This window comes from Tyto alba, unplaced genomic scaffold (genome assembly GCF_018691265.1).
Source record: "Tyto alba isolate M040663 unplaced genomic scaffold, T.alba_DEE_v4.0 Super-Scaffold_2, whole genome shotgun sequence".
NCBI lineage: Eukaryota > Metazoa > Chordata > Aves > Strigiformes > Tytonidae > Tyto > Tyto alba.
This window is the reverse complement of record NW_024881282.1, coordinates 24,545,199-24,562,017: the sequence shown is the minus strand read 5'-3', so window position 1 is coordinate 24,562,017 and position 16,819 is coordinate 24,545,199. Positions and strand designations below refer to the sequence as shown.

The 16,819-nt window shown below is 39.7% G+C and overlaps 1 protein-coding gene across 4 annotated transcripts in view; it reads right to left on the bottom strand.

The window, feature by feature from the left end:
- PDS5B (PDS5 cohesin associated factor B) overlaps positions 1-15,933 on the bottom strand; it is a 118,534-nt gene extending 102,601 nt beyond the window's left edge. For 2 of the 4 annotated variants that reach the window (XM_032982833.2, XM_032982834.2), the window contains exon 1: positions 15,773-15,914. The gene's annotated coding sequence lies outside the window, so the exon portion shown is untranslated. Of the gene's footprint in view, positions 1-15,772 lie in introns of all 4 variants that reach the window. The other 2 variants (XM_032982832.2, XM_032982831.2) reach the window with 2 other exon arrangements.
- Between the last annotated feature and the right edge of the window lie 886 nt (positions 15,934-16,819).

Below are 16,819 nucleotides of genomic sequence, written 5' to 3'. Positions count from 1 at the left end.
AAAAAGGATTTGCAAATATTCATCAACTTGTTCTCCACAATCAAGCAGTGTGACCAGTGGCCTCTCACTGTCATAGGCCATTCCATCAAGAGTACAAAGACAGTTTAGAAAACCCAAGAACATTTACCTATACTGTCTCAGGGAATATTTCAAGAAGTCAAATCTTTTTCTTCTTGTAAACCACAACAGAGTTCACTCCAAAGCTCTGTTCCTCTATCAACATGCTGTTTGTAATTTCTTTTTAGGATTTATATCCACTTTTTTATTTTTGCACCCTCAGTTGGTAAGATCCTTGTATGAATAAATATAAACCATGACAAATACTTGGAGAGCACTAACTTTGCTTCAACAATATATCGTGTACAAAGAAATTGGACAAACTGTAATTTCCACAAAAGGTGCAACAAAGTATTCTGAAGGGATTACTCAGCAACTTACAGAAGTGGAAGAGGTAGGCATCATTCTACTTCAGCAGGATTATTCATAAAACAAAATTTAATTATTTAAGCCACTTATAGAAAATTTTTACATCCTGGTAAATTCCTGCTGTGTATAGCTGATTGACAACAACTGATCAAGGTAAGAAGTGACTTATGTGTTAAAGACTTTCATTATGTAAGTGCCACTAAATTAAATATATTTTCATAATAAACCTACTGCTAAGGAGTTGTAACTCTGCTATAAAAAGCCACTCCAAGCTGAAACTTGGCAGTTAATTTTCTGCTGTTGAGAAAAATAGAAAACTTCAGTGTTGGACCAAGTGCGTTCATGTAAATCCAAGTCATTTTTCATACTGATTCAGATATAATGTCTAGATGAATACTTTCTATTCCCTTTTCGAATGCTATATTGTTTACTTAACTATCATTAAATTTAGATACTAATATTATCCATAGTATCAAAAATATTTTAGCTTCCTATTTCTTCAAAGTATCATTATCCATAGTAAGGACTGGTATAGAAAGAATTTACAGAAACTACCAATTAAAGTCTTCTGGAATGAAGAACCACATTATAAAGCAAAAGTAACACTCTCAGCCCAGCAAATGACATGAAAAGTACTGGGTTTCACTACAGAAGTCTCATTACTGGCAAGCCTTTGACAGTCAGTACTTAAGGAAACACCTGTTTAAATTAGGAAATGCTATTTCTCGACCTTCCATTAGAAAATATGGCAAAGCACATAAAGTTTCTTTAATAATATATTAAGTAAACGCTTTGTGAAAAATGAAAAGATATGCAGGTAGTTACTGTGCAAGGAGATACTTTTATAACATACAGAGGATTTGGAGGATTCAGGGAGAGAACTAAGACATAAGAATGCAGAACAAAACATTAAGACAAGCCATGATACCAAAGTTAGCATATGCCTGCTAAAAAATCTCAAGCAACTTGCACAGAATATAGTAGTCACCCTTGCAACCAATTAGGAAGTGATCCCAGGCAAGCCCCCATTTCTGCTGATGAGATTTTTTCAAACTTCATTAGAGAAAGCCTCCCAAAGATTAAGGAAGTAGACAGTATTCAGCATCAACATATCTTAGCACATGGTGTTGCAGTCACTTGCAGCTTCCACAAGATGAAAGCGACCTAACTTTTAAATTTCAGCACTTTTTCAGATGTGATTGAAAGTAAACATTACAAGAATAAAATTGACTTTTTTTTTTTAATTGGCCATTAATAAACAGTGCTTGAACTGAAATAAACACAGTTTTTTAAAAAAGGGATGAGAAAGTAGGTAACACAATTCACCACTAAGCCAATCAACAACCTAAGGAAAAACAAAATTGCCCTATTATTGCGGGATCTCAGCTTTCATACTTCTACCCAAAACTAAGTAAAATAGACTGTAGGAATTACAAATGTAATTTCTCATTTCTGTGCATGGCTGCAGGAAAAGAAGTGTCAAGGATGTAAAAATTGGAAGACTATAGAAAAAGATTCTGACAGAGAAAGAAAAAGGCAAAAACATAACTGACCACAGAAATACTGATTAAGGTTAAAAAAAAGTCTAATTATTTGTTTCATGAAGTGGAAAAGAGTGTAAGCTGATAAAATATGATGCTAGTAAAACAGACAACTGCAATATATTTGTCAGCCAAATATCCAGGAAAACATTCTACCTCATTGTTTGTTAGGTGGCAATATTATGCAAGCATACTATATAAAAGCTTCGGAAGGCAAGTGCGTACCAAGCCGGCTATGACCAGTCCTCAGAGTGTTTAACACTGAATGCAAAGTACGTAAAATAACAACAGTAATATTGTACCTTTTTTGCAATAAGTCATTCAAGTTCATGGCTTGAACTTAAATCTGGTTGCACAGGAGCATGGCAGTTTTCACCTAATACACTTACTAAACATTTCCAGTCCTGTATTAAGTAATTTATTTTACTCTACAAAAGTACAATTCCCTAAAGGAATTGAAAAAGAATGCATAGAAGAAGGTACAAATAGGCAGGATGTCATTATACCCACAAAATCAGAAACACAGGGTTGTATGTAGATTATTTTGTGAGAAGATAACACTTTTCCAGTGGAGAAGAGAAACAGGGAGTAAGGCAGGTGCAGAGAACAGAGGTAAGTTTCATGAAGTCTGAGAAAAAGCCATTAAGTTTTTGACAATGACCTTTTCACCTTAACCTTCAAAGGATGAAACCTTCTCACATACTAAAGGTTACTATTAAACAGTATGAAGTTTAGTGACATTAGAGAGGCTGCTAACACTTCTTGTTAAGTTTTCTTGATAGTCTCCATTACGATAAAAAGAAAAAATCAGTCACTTAAGTATTTCAAGTTTTTCAAAGCTGACATGATATAGTCTACGTAAAGGATCTGCAGTTGAGCGTTAATGGCTCCATCAGGTCTAAGAATAAATCCAAGATGAAGTAAACTAAACTCAGTGTACCACAAATCTGTCAAAGCTGTCTAAAAAGATGCTAGTTTCCCTGTCCTCTAGAATACAAGTGTCAATTTAGGAAAAGAGTACTCTTTAGCAGAAAACTATTATAGCATACTTTTTGCGCCCCAAATAACTTGCCCAAAGCTTCTGAAAAGCTACGTGGTATACATATTCTCTACAGACTCTTGATTTTAATAATAAAACCTACAAAAAATGTCTTTATTGATTATGTCCATGCCTTCATAGCCTATACTTCAGGATGATTTGAATAGAGTTTCGGAAAGAATGCAGTCAAAAAAAATACCTGGAGTCTACAATCCATGTAGACTTGCTTAAGCCATGCAAGACCAAAGACTGAAATTAAAGTGCATATATTGACCTAACTCAAGGAATCAGACTTATGCCATCCTTCTTTTCTAATGTTATGACTGCAATAAAACAAAAAAAGTTAACTCAGTTGCTCATACAGAAGACTCAAACTAAGTAGTACTAAACTGAAATGCAAGTAAACTTGTGTGAAGGTACACTTCTCTGAAATAATACTGATGAGATTTGAGAATAAAACATGGCAATTTAATTATTACAAATGACACTCAGGGAGAATTATGAGAGATTGTAAAGCTCACAAAAGCCCCTTAAGCCCATCACTGGTGAATGAAGATGAATTTCATATGTTAACTCACCTTGTCTTATTCACCTGGCTTTTTTAGGGGATGCCTTTGAGACACCCTGCCTTTTTGGTGCTGGTGAGAAATCCGACATACTGGTGCTCAAAATACATTTGTTAAGGGCCACATTTGCAACCCTGTTTATACCTCCAGAAAAACAGAGTGTAATTCAGTGAGCTATCATTTTCAGTTGAGACTATAAACATAAACATTTTGGATACTTTTCGGCATTTCACAGATCGTGAACCAATATGCACACGGATCAGTCACGGGATAATTCTGCTTCCATTCCACCACATGAAACTATCCCATACCCTGCAACACTACCCATACAGGTGGTTTTCAGAAAGGTAAGAAACATTCACAACATTCCATCTGTATACTTGCGCTATACAATACTGAGGAGAAGCAGTCAAATTTGTCCATATGAGCTTCCTCATTAATTATTCTGCATCTGGGAGTATTGCTCTCAATGGGAAACTTGGAATAAAAAAACCCTCTTCTGCCAAGAAAGACACATGCACATACTTAGATGATGAAAATTACCCTCTGTGTCATCCTTAGTCAGGATATAGGTTATTCTCCAGCCCATATACATACAACAAAACTTAAGTTTCACAAACAACATCACATAAGCATGTAATCCCACAGGATACAATTTCGCCAACATTCAAAGACAATGAATGTTTACATTAAATTGACACAAGCACAGCATAAATAAAGTCTCTGTTTTGAAAGGCACAAATAAAAAGCAGAAGTGATTTGGAGATGTATACAATTCCAACATGGTGGTCACAGGAAATGTCTATGCCAAAGGAATAAAACTGAGTTTTAAACTGTTTGTCCACTTGATTGGGGTGTAAGGAAAACTTACATACTAAGTGAATTCAAACAACCACTTAGAAATAGTTATAAGTAATAGACGGAGCTCTCAAGACAGGAGTGTTGCACCACAAAGACTGAGAAATACAGAAATAAAGAAAGAACTGGAGACAAACTGAGATGGCCATTGTAAACCAAAAAAAAAAAAAAAAAGTGCATTTCAATAGTTAAAACCAGGGAAAAAAGTACTACTGCATAGTAATGATTGGGTATCGAGAAGATACTGAAATGCTTTAAAAAATCAGCTGAATACCCATTTTCAAAGAAATATCAGGTACAAGTACAGTTTCATTCCTGTGGCAATTGGTAACAGGTATATTCAATCAGAAGTTACTGTGTCTACACGTAAGAATTTCACATTTTTAAATCAAAGCAACTGAAAAGACACCATCTGAGAATTCATGAACCAGTGTGGTGTGCAAAAATTTTTAAAGGTATTTAAAAATTAAGATGTAGTACACTTTAATTTCAAAAATTTAAATTAACTTTAGAAATTAAGGTGTAGTACAATAATATAAAAGCAGCACTGTCACTAACACAGAACAAAAAAAAAGTAATGCTGCCACTACAGGTGCACTAGTTTGACAACAAAAGTATTTGAAGAGTTTCCAAAAAAAATCTGCATGCTAAAGTAAAAATTTTAAATATGGGGATAAATATAACTTAAGGTTACCGTATTACCCTGGGACAATTTGTGTTTGATCAGGCCATAATAAAACAATTTGCACCTTCCTTGCATCAAAAATCATTTATTATGGAAGCATTAAATTGAAAACCATTGATGGACAGAGGCAGCAATGGATCATATTGTCATTCAGTAAAACATTGAAAGATATTATTAGAGAAACAGAAATGTTTCTAAGTATAAAGACTGCATTTGAACCCCAAATAAGAATATATGTTACAAGTCTGAAAAAGTCAACTGTAGGGGGAAAAAACAGGGAACTGGAGGGGGGTTCTATGCCTAGGTCCAGGCACGGAAAACCACTGCAGGACTATACACTAGTGCTATGCAACATTAATTCAGACAAAGTACTTCAAAAAACAAACAAACAGAACCAAAACCAAAACCCACAAACCCAAAACCTCAACATCTAACACTGTTTTCTAAGGTAGTGACAAGAACTTGCTTGGAACGCCATATACAACTACCAGCACCTACCATAGAGGTAACTTAAATTGGAAAAAGTGCATATAAAGTCTACCCTATGATGAGAGCATATAGAGGTGATAGGAAGAGATAGTTAGGAGGGTAAGTGGAAGAGAGGCAGAAATCACTCTAAATACCAGAAATACTCAAAGATTTCACTCAAAGAAAACAAACTACCATAGACAAAAGTTCAAAACATAATAGTTCAGACAATGAAGAACAATACTTAGAGGAAGACTTTTAGTTTTTAAAGTTTTGGAATATCCACATAGAATATGGCAGAACTCGATGAGTATACAAAGGAGATTAGTACCTTGCTGTTGTAGGCTACATGAATAATTACCTGACAAGCAGGCCCTTCACTGTGCAAAATACTTTTTACCAGAAACACTGACAAAAAGTTCTTAGACTAGTACTCTAAAACAGAAGAACTGACAACCAGCCCAGGTATCAAAATTTCACAGTATCACTAGTCTAGAGCCATGACTTTGACACAGTCCTCCTTTAGCAGGGAAGCTACTTTAAGATTTAGTAAAGCAAGAATGATTTGTTTCCTTCCTCCAGCAGTTGCAAAGGAATGGCGAGATGGAAGCAGGAATTATTCTCTTACATTCACTCCATTTTCAAAACGCTATAACAAACAAAAGTCATAAAAACGTCAGATATCTTGCATTACATTTTACAAGGCTAACATCTGTAGTATTTATACAGAAGGGGAGAAAAGAAAACGTGCAAGAGTAGCATGGAAAGCATGGGGAAAATAAGGGGAACATGACAAAAAGCAGAAGATAACAGACACACATTAGGTACAGATCAAGTTTAATCACTGTATTGCCCCTTGGGAGAAAACAGAAATCGGTATTATTTTATTATACCATTTATTTGGTTAAAAATGCCTTACTGAGCCTTTCCATTGAAGTTTTAATTCTTACCAAAAGAAACAGACCCAAAAAAACAAAACCAACCACAACACCAACAAACAAACAAAAAAACCCCACAACCAAACATTAATACTAGCGTGCTACCTCAGAAACAAAACATTTTGTAAGATTTCACAAATGTACAACCAATATAAAATTTCTTTAGCAACAAGTCAGAATTTGTATACATAAATGAGTCTCTCTTCCACTCCTAACCTTGTGTATAGTGTTAAAAGAAATACAGAATCAAATGCCTCACATCCTGCAAATGATTCAATACAGAATTACTAAAGATTAAACAAAAATGCCAGTGGGATGGATTGAATTGTAAGACCTAAAAGAAAGCATGAGTATTACACTGCAAAGTCTGATGTGCTTAATAACACTGCAGCCACTCCTAATCAATATGAGGTACAAACAAATATTTATATTAGGGCTGCATACAGAAATCTTAGCACCAAAGTCACATTCAGCTGGGTGTTTTACAAATAGAAGTTGTCTACCCAGATATCTTATACGAGTTTAGCTTTTTTTTTTTTTTTTTCCAGCTAACAAACATTTTTGTTTGCTTTTTGCAAAACTTTGTGATCACAGACTGAAAAAATATTTGTGTCCCTGAAGACAAAGAACCCATAATTGTGATTACAAAGCACAAACTAGATGAAGACTTACTACAACCAGGTGAACTAACTGCATTAGTGGTAGATTTTTAAGACCACAAGACTAAAATAAACTTCAAGTGACAGTCTAGTCACCTACTATCATACATGAACATAAGATCACTTTAAAAAGTTGAAGCTGAAGACTCTTTTGATGTTTCAGTCTTACCTTTGACATCTATCTCTACACTCAACCAACATGTAAGCTCTCTTTGCCAATAACCTATTCACTCCTGTAACTTTTGTTAATACAGTTATTCATTCCTTAGAATTATTTAGCCCTGTGGGGTTGTGTTTTCAAAGAATGGCTGACGCAGGAAGGGACCTCTGGAGGTCACCTGGTCCAACCCACCCTTGCTCAAGATGGGTCACATAAAGCTAACAATCAGTGCCAGTTCACAGTAAAAATTAGTTTCCTGCTGTTCAGAGGGAACCTCCCATGTTTCAGTTTGTGCCCACTGCCTCTGGTCCTGGCACTGGGCACCACTGAAGAGAGCCTGACACTATCTCCTTTTCACCCCCCTTTCAGAAATTTACATACACTGATACATTTTAATCCTGGCTGAGGTACAAACAGGAGCCTGAGTACTAGTAGAGTCACAACAACCTTCTTGATAATAAATTCAAACTCTGTGGTTTGCCTTCCCTTTTGAAATGAATCTTTATTATTTAGTTATCCTTCGGTTACAGCTCATCACTCACAAGGAAATGGAATGAAGCTGCATCAGGGGAAGTTCATATTGGAAATTAGGAAAAGATTCTTCACTGAGAAGGTGGTCAGTCACTGGAACAGGCTCCCCAGGGAAGTGGTCACGGCACCAAGCCTGTCAAAGTTCAAGGAATGTCTGGACAACACTCTTAGTCCTATAGTTTAGTTTTAGGTAGCCCTCCAAGGAGCAGGGAGTTGGACTCAATGATCTTTACTGGTCCCTTGCAACCTTGAGATATTCTATGATTCTACACTGCACAGTGATAGCCAAACTCTTTGTGTGCATTACTGTGTAGGTTATGCTTTCATTCAGCCTCAGATCTGTGCTGATATGTAGTAAGGCCACACACCTCATCTTACTAGACTGGATCACTTCCTTACAATACCCCAATACCACCCCAGCCCTCAAGAAAGACAAAAATCTACCCAGGAGAGCAATCTAAAGCACATCAGCATTAACAAACAAACAAAAAAAATCAAAACAACAAAAAAACCCTACATCCCCCCCATTTCCATACATAGAAACAGGAACACAAGTAACACCTGTTGGAGATAACAGTAAAAAACTCAATAGAAACCAATCTTTACTCATTGTGAAAAGCATGGATCTTGCAACTGAAAGGAGCAAGCTTTGCACCATGACTGTAAGCATACAGTCAAGACAGGACATTTCAGAGACTTTCCACCTATTACTTAAGGTACAAGAACTGTTCATGTGCACATTACAAGTTGTTGTCTCTTGATTCTCCTGAAGTTAGAAGGTTAACACAGCCAAACCTCACAATTAACAAACATCTCTGGTAAATCCTGTTGACAACTGAATCCAACACTAATCCACCTGTCTGCTCAGAGGCAGATGTTGACGTTTCTTCAGCAGAAAGAGCTGGAATTGTCCACACCTCAGCCAGATTGTCAAGAGCTGTCTGTCTTAATTAAGTCTTTAAAACAAAAAGCTCAGCTTAGCATGGAAACAGGTGAGGTATGGACACACATCTACCAACTCCACTGCAGGGACCAACAAGCTGTATCAAGCAAATGGAGTAGAAAGTTTAGGGGTTAAAGGGAAAGGCATGCAACTGAGAAGTAAAGTTAATGGGAGGTGGAGAACAAACCCAGTGAAATAAAACAAACCCACACAAACGCCATACACCACAGTTTAGGAACCTCGAGGCTGGAAGTCTAAGAAGTGTTGAACAAGGTGAGAGAGGAAGTAGGATTTACTTGGACAATGAAGGATTAGAATCAGAAGCCTGAAGAGGTATGAGGACAAAGTAGAAAAGTCACCAAAGAGAGAGACGAGATCAGGAAGATCAGCTGCGGGAGGAGAATACCCATCCAGCAGAACTCAGCCCACCCTTGGGCCTGCAGTACAGCGTGCAATCATCGGATGTTGCACTGCTCTCCTACCAATGATGAGTATTTGCAAAAATTCACTGAAAAGCTATTGTATCTCATACCACTTAACACTGGTTAGAAAAGAAAAACTTACTGCTCCTAATAGCATTTCATTAATTTAATTAGTACACACAGCTAAAGGTTATAACCTAATGACTCACTAGAGCACATCCATACAGTGAATTTTTTTACTGTTTGCCTAAAAAGGGACAGCAAATGTATGAAAATCAGTCATTAAGAGTTAGGAAACAACCGAATTAAGATTTCTTATACAGCATTAAAAAGAAGAGACACAAAGGAGGTGATTTACCTGATTCTTCACTACCTTTTCCCACACCACAAGACTTCTCATTCAAAGCAAAGAAGCTGCTCAGCTTTTCTCCTTGTACTTTAGTGTGTGTCTCTTATTACGCCCTATTTAAACCATGCTCTGAGGAGACTTAATTTCCTACTGGGTTTCTGTACAGGACTCACCACTGTAATATTTTAGCCTGCCATAGAAGTTAACTTGTTTTCACAACAATTCCACAAAATTATTCCTAAAAATAGGTATTCTTCCCATTTTACAGATGAGTAACAGACTGAAATTTAAGAACTATCCACCAATTTTGCCTGCACAGTTAGAGAAATTTAAGGCATAACTTTTAAAGTACACCATACTATCCAGCACTATGTCTGAAACTAAAGCTTCTGTTGAGCCATGCAGAAGTAGTCAGGGTCTAGAGCCTGTCTCCCAGGAAATCAATACACTACTAATAAGCTCTTGTGGAAAGTTTGGTTTAAACAGACTTATCTGGGATCACAAGAAACTGACGGAAAGAAAGAATTCCAGTATTTCAAACTGACATTCAATCACCCAAATCACTAGATATGCTTTCCCATCCCACAGTCCCCTGTCATTTCCCAATTTCCAGCTTTTAGAAAATATGTCAGCTAACTCTGATACGCAGCTCTAACTCCGAAATACAGCAAGTTGGTAAAAAAAAAAAAAATATATATATATAAATCATAACTAAAGACTACCATAACATGTACTTATGAGGACAGAAATGAATTAAAACTGTTTCCCATTTCCAAAAAGAAATTGTAATTTGAATATTAAGGCATTTTTGTATGTAATATAGAAGATTAAGGGGGCAATGATCCATTATGAAATAAAAAGTTACTCTAAATGTGCTCATATATAACACTGTACTAACACCCTGATGGAGGGCTGACTACAGGCAACATTTGTAACCTGGAGAAGACTTTCAAAACGTTTCAAGTCCTCAAAGTGCAGATATACCAGTAAAAATGAGCAAAGAATATTTCTTCTTGAAAATTGTGCGTGCATGAAAATCTCTGTTCTTAATTCTCTCACTTACAGAAATGCTTCCAAGAACTACGGACTGCATAATCTAAGCTGAGCAAACGAAAGGGAAATGCATCTCCTACTTGCTATCTCTGAAAAACTCCCTCACAGGTCTTCTGAAGAGTACCATCAGACTTATTAATTCTTTCTTTCATTTCCAAAAAACAGGAAAACAAAGTGTTATAGCCTCATTCTGATTAGCTCATACTCTCAGAGGAAAAAAACCCAATGTAAACTTAATTATATACCATGAATTAGGTGGCTACAATTTGTCTCCCTTAGACCTCTGAACAGCTCTGCGTGGCACACAGAGTGTCCACAGATATTGTTCCACACAAAAGCTTTCACAAACTGATGGCATAAATAGCTACAGTCTCTTCTATACACTGTGTTTCTATGTAAAGGCATGAACTATACACAGTGCATCATATTGACTTGTCAAACAACAAAATAATTACCAAGAGACAGTATCACAGCTAATAGTGAACCACCTAGCACCTCCATACCTTTTCCCCATGAAAAGTCTTTCAAATTTTAAGTAGGTAGGTGCAGGAGAAAAAAAAAAAAAAAAATCCATAAAGCATCTTCTGCTCACTTTTCATAAGTAACAACTCATCTCAATTCTTCTGTTACAAACAGAAACCTAAAAAATGTAGTGCCAAACACTTCCCAGAAATCTGATTGTCTTCATTGAAACTCTACATCCAAGTATCAAAGCAGTACCAATAGAAGTTGAACAGTCAAACTCAAGGTGGCTCAAAGATTACATACAAAAAGTTGTGATGTAGATTATTTTTTTTAAAAGACTTCCTCATGAGCAATATGTTTGCACTGAGTGTGGTTAACTGTTCATTTACTTTTTTTCCCCCCTCCTTTAAAGAGAAAAAAAGTAGTTGTTGGTTTTGTTTTTTCTTTTTTCCCCTCCTTTCTAAGATTTCCAGAATCCTGAATCTTGATGTTGAATTAAGCTACAATGTGGATACACTAGGGATGTCTCAGAGAGAACCAGAGGCTGCTTTGAAAGAAGTTGTGGGCAACCAATTGGCATTCTTACATAAAAGGTAGAAAGTAACTGTTGAGTGAGGTTTTCTAAGCGGTTAGCAATTATGCTTTAGCTGAATCTAATCCTCCTTAAAAGAGCTACAAAATATAGTTTAGGTGACTATACAATGAAAGCAATTAAGACAATAACACTTTTGACTGCTAACTTTGTATCTTTTTTGTCCATTAAAAAGTGTGCAAGTGAAGCATCTCATTTCAGCAGCAGAAGCATCTACGAGGATTTCTAATCGAGTCAGAGAAAAAGTACACACAGTTAGTATTGTCTGGAATCAATCTTTAAAGAACAGGGTCTGAATTAGAAAACCCCAGATGGGGTCCTGATCCCTGGTTACGGTACTACCATATAAATGGTGACAGACACAAGATGATTAGTACAAACATGCCCATCTGTTCCCAAAGAGGTATGGTGCTTTTTTTTAATTATTTCTTGAAGTATATCAATACCAAAGTTGTCATGAGCTGAAATAACAGAGCGGAAGATCAGGCAGTATAAAACAAGCAGAATTATGCAGAATGTTTTTCCAATGCTTGGGATGGGATGTGAGAGAGTAAATTCCACAGACAGGGACAAAGTAATGCAAGTCTTAATCCTCAGAACCTACTTCAAGGACTTCCTCACACTTTAGAGAAGGTTGAAAGTCACCATATGCAGAGACAGACAGTAATAACCTTTAAAAAGAGTGAAGGAGTTAGTTTTTAAGAATCAAAATGTTAAGTTAAAATATTAACTGTATTTCATGGAATTGTTTCAAGCTAGATGTGTTACAGCAATTATTCACTTTGATAGCATTTTTGTTGTGGCATCCAAAATGTTCCAAAGAATCTTTGAAATAAACCACTAACTTGCTAAAATAACAAAGTTTATTTTCAATCATACACTGTACTTTTGATATACTTAAGTATCATAATTAAGCAGAAAAAAAAAATAAAAATCAAGTTTTCTATGAGACTACATTCAACTGAAAATGTCACCAATGGAAAAGCAATATGTATGTCATTTACATACATGTGCAGTCTAACTTTTAGATATTCAATCTCTGAGGACAAGGAGAGATTGTTTGGAGGGGGTTTTAAGCACACATTTTGCAATTCTTTAAAAGCTTGAACATGATTCCTTCCAGAATCTGTCACTGCTGTTCAGATAGTCCACAGGACTATCTGGTAAATCTGCCCCAACATTTCACCACCATGGATCATCACACTAACACATCCTTTTAAAAAAAGTTTCTTCACCTCTCCATTACCAGTTAGTTTCAAAACTGACTGAAAGCCTCTCATATTGTCTCAATCTTTCCAAAGCTTTTTTCAGGTTGCCGTATTAACATTTTGTGCTAAGAGTAAAAACACCATTACTTTAGAAACTTGTTAAAAAGGGTATGATATGCTATCTACCACTTGTCAGTACCACACACAAGAACTACTTTTTGGTTCTAATAACGGAACTTATCTGAAGGGGGGAAGGGGGGACTATGTCAAGAAAGAGAAAGGTATGTATTTGAGCTAAGCAATATTAAGGGAAAGGGACATTAGAATTAAACTTGTAGGAAAAAATAATCAGTTGTAGTATCATGTTTTCCTCCATTTCCTACTTTGCATGCTTTTACTGTTCAGTTTCACATTTTGTTATTCATTGCTCCCATGAAAATTCTCCTTGTGCAACAAGTAGTATTTATCACCTCTTCCAAACTCAGGCTTAAAGAAAAAATATTTACTCCAAAAATCTTTAAATGAAAATCCCTTACTAAAAGACTCCTACACATACCCATACAACCTCTTACTCTTTGGTATGAATATAAACTGTGTGACTGAAGAAAGAGACTGAGGAAAAAAGCATAACCTGAGAACCTGGTAAAGAGCACCATATCCCAAAAGAAAATGCATCTCTCTTGATTTACAGGAGGTAACAGAGCCTCCTGTTCTAGAACCAAAAATGGATAATGCCCAAGGTCATGCCTGTATTTCATTACTATGCGTTTCCAAATGCTAGTAATGACTGTTGGGTTTTGTATTTTTAATTACAGCTTAATAATGACTTAGCTGACTTGCTCAATTTAAGTCCATAAGTAAGCTTGATAGTTACAATATGTATATGGCACACAAGAAAAAAAAAGTAGCGTACAAGTGTTATATACATATGACATTCCATTTCAATTTTATTTATTTAGCTCTTTCACTAAACAATAATCTACAGTTTATCCAACTTGTATAGTAACTAGTAAAGGGAATGCAAGAGACACATAGGCAAATACTACTGTATAAGAACTACATTGAAAATAAAAGACATCAAAACACCACACACAAAACCACACCCCACACACACCTGACAGTACTAAAGTACAACCTTGCTTCAAATACAGACGCAAGATGTCATGCAAGTACTAAACTACTTTCTCCAGTAGTGCACGCTTTCAAATGCTGGTGATGAACACGATACGTACACCTCTGTTAAACTATCTTACCTGATTGTCTCTCACCCTCCGTTTTCTTTTAGGGTAGTCTGAGCATAGCATACATTCAGTTGTTTCACATCTGTCTGAGGTATTACTTCACACAAATACAGTTAATATCTAGAGCACATCTATATTACATAGACGACAAACCAAGCAAAATTTCCATCAACTGAAAACAGAACATTTCCACTAGTTTGGAAGCAGAAAACCTGAAGGAATGCACGTCATCTTATCTCCTTCCCAAAATGTGATTTGACACCCATTTTCAACTATAAAGGCACTCAAATTTTCAACGCTCCTTCTAGTGCATCCCCAGTAAAGAGAAATCAATTACATCCAAAGCACCTACCCAGCAAGCACAAAACAAAGACCAACGCGAGAATACTTCAGCAGTTGGGTTAAATGGGAAAACAGATCGCCTAACAAAATAATCACAGCTCTCAGTAAGCAACCATGAAGGAAGCAAACATAAAAGTCAGAATAAGGCTTGCACGACAAAATCCAGCTCTGTAGGAGCTGGTCTGCTGCAGTTTAATTTTCCAGGATTGTTCACCGTCATTAATTGTTGATTTCTTTTGAAGAACAGATAGTGATTTATTTGTAGCGGGATGAAGTTACAGACCTAGATTCCTGACCAGAGGCTCTCAATGTAAACAATACATAACCTATAAATTAACCATTCTCCATCTGGCAATTCAGATGTAAAATTCATAGTTTTTCATCCACCAGTCGGCGGCAACCACCCCCCCCCCCTTCCTTACCGAGAGCTTTCTAACAGATCCTGATGCAAAGTGGGGGGGGGGGGAAGAAAAAAAGCACACACACAAAAAAAAAAAAAAAAAAAAAAAAAAACACAGCACAAAAGAAACGGGCTCGAACAAGTAGGGACCCACCGAAGCGAGGTCCTCGGCGGCCGCCAGCTCCTCCCGGGGAGGATCGCTGCTAAGCGCGGAGCGGAGAGACCGAACCGGGCGGGGAGGGGGGGGGGGGGGGGGGGGGGGGAGGGGGGTCCCCTCGCCAAGCCCGGGCAGCCGCGCGAGGCGGCGGGAGCCCCGGCGGGGACTAGGCCGGTTGCGAGGGGCAGGGAGGGGACACCCGGGGGAGCGGCGATCGCTCGCCACAACGGGCGACCTGCGCCCCCCCCCTTCCCCCCCCCCCCGCTCCCGCGCCGCGAGGAGACACCGGTGCTGAGCGCGCGACACCGCCCGCCGGGCCACCTGGGGGGGGGGGGGGGGGGAAGGGGTGACCCCCCCCAGGCCCAGGCCCCGCGCCGAGCGAGGGGCAGCGCGCACCCCAGCCAAGGTCACCCCCTCGTGGGGCCCCGCCGCGCCCGTGGGGGGGGGGGGGGGGGGGGCGGCAAATTTAATTTGTGACGCCGGCCACGGGTAAGGGGGGAGGGGATCAGCCCCGCGAAGGGGCGAGGGGGATGGGAAGGCGGGGGGGGGGGGGGGTCCGCCACGGGCCAAGGGGAGGTGTCCCGTCTTACCGCCCCCCCCCCCCCCCCCCTTCCTTCTCCAGCGCTGGCCGCGGAGCTCGGTCCGAGCGGGCGCCCCCCGCCCCACAGAAGGGAAAATGGAGCGGGGACGAGGTGGGGGTAACCGCAGCCGAGGCGCCGGGCTCCTTACCCCGCCGCAACCGCCGCTCCTCGCTGGTCCCAGGCGGGTCCGCTCCGCGCTGCCGCTGCTCCGGGCTCGGAGAGGAGCTGCCGCCGTAGCCGCAGCCAATCGCCTCTAACCCCCTCCCCTTCCGCAGCTCGCCCCGGTCCCCCTGTCGGCTTCAAAATGGCGCCAACTTGTCTCCGGCTGCTCCAATGGAACCGCCGAGGGAAGCGAGCGGGACCAGAGCGGGGCAGCAGCGCCCCCTGCCGGCCCGCGAGGCTGTTACGGCGCGGGCACCGGCCGGAGACACCGGTCGCCGCGCCCCGGACCCCCGCGCCCCGGACCCCGCCGGGTGTTAAAAAGTCACGACGCACACCCCCCCCCGCCACGCGTGCTCGCGCCCCGGGGCCCGGTCCAGCCCTCGCTTTCCAGCCGGGGGAGCGGGCGGCGAAGCCTCCCCCTCTCCCGGCGGGCCGTCGGTAGCTGCGCCAGCCCCGCGCGAACCGCGGCCGAAAGCGAGGGGACTCGGTTTGGAAACGCGACGGCGCGGTTCCCCCCCCGTCCCGCCCGCAGCTGGCAGAGCACCTCGGCTCGGCAGCGCCGGCCGCGTCAACTGCAGCCCCTACAGAACCGGAGACCGTGAACCGGGGGTAAAGCAACCGGCCCGAATCGGGAGAGGAGCGGGCGCTCAGCTGACAGACGAACTACGGTCGGTTATCTGCTGATGGGCACCGTGTAGAGAGTAGTGAAGTATTTCCCCCCAAACAACACAAATTATTAAAGGTTTGTTGCAGAACAATAAGGAATAAAGTTGCTCAACTCAGAAAAAGTAGCAGAAACAGCTCATCGAGCCCGTTGGTTTTGCTTCAGTGAGTGCAAGAGTTTCAGGGGCGCCCTTACAGGAAAATGCAAACTGAAAAGTGATGTAATTTCTTCTACAGATAAAGTGCTGCATTTGTGAATGACACATCAGGAGAACATGGAAGTGTTTAGAGTATTATGATTTAAAAAACATAAATCATACTCAGCAGATCTGCTGAAATATACTCAGGGCTTTGTCTAGTGTGAGAAACA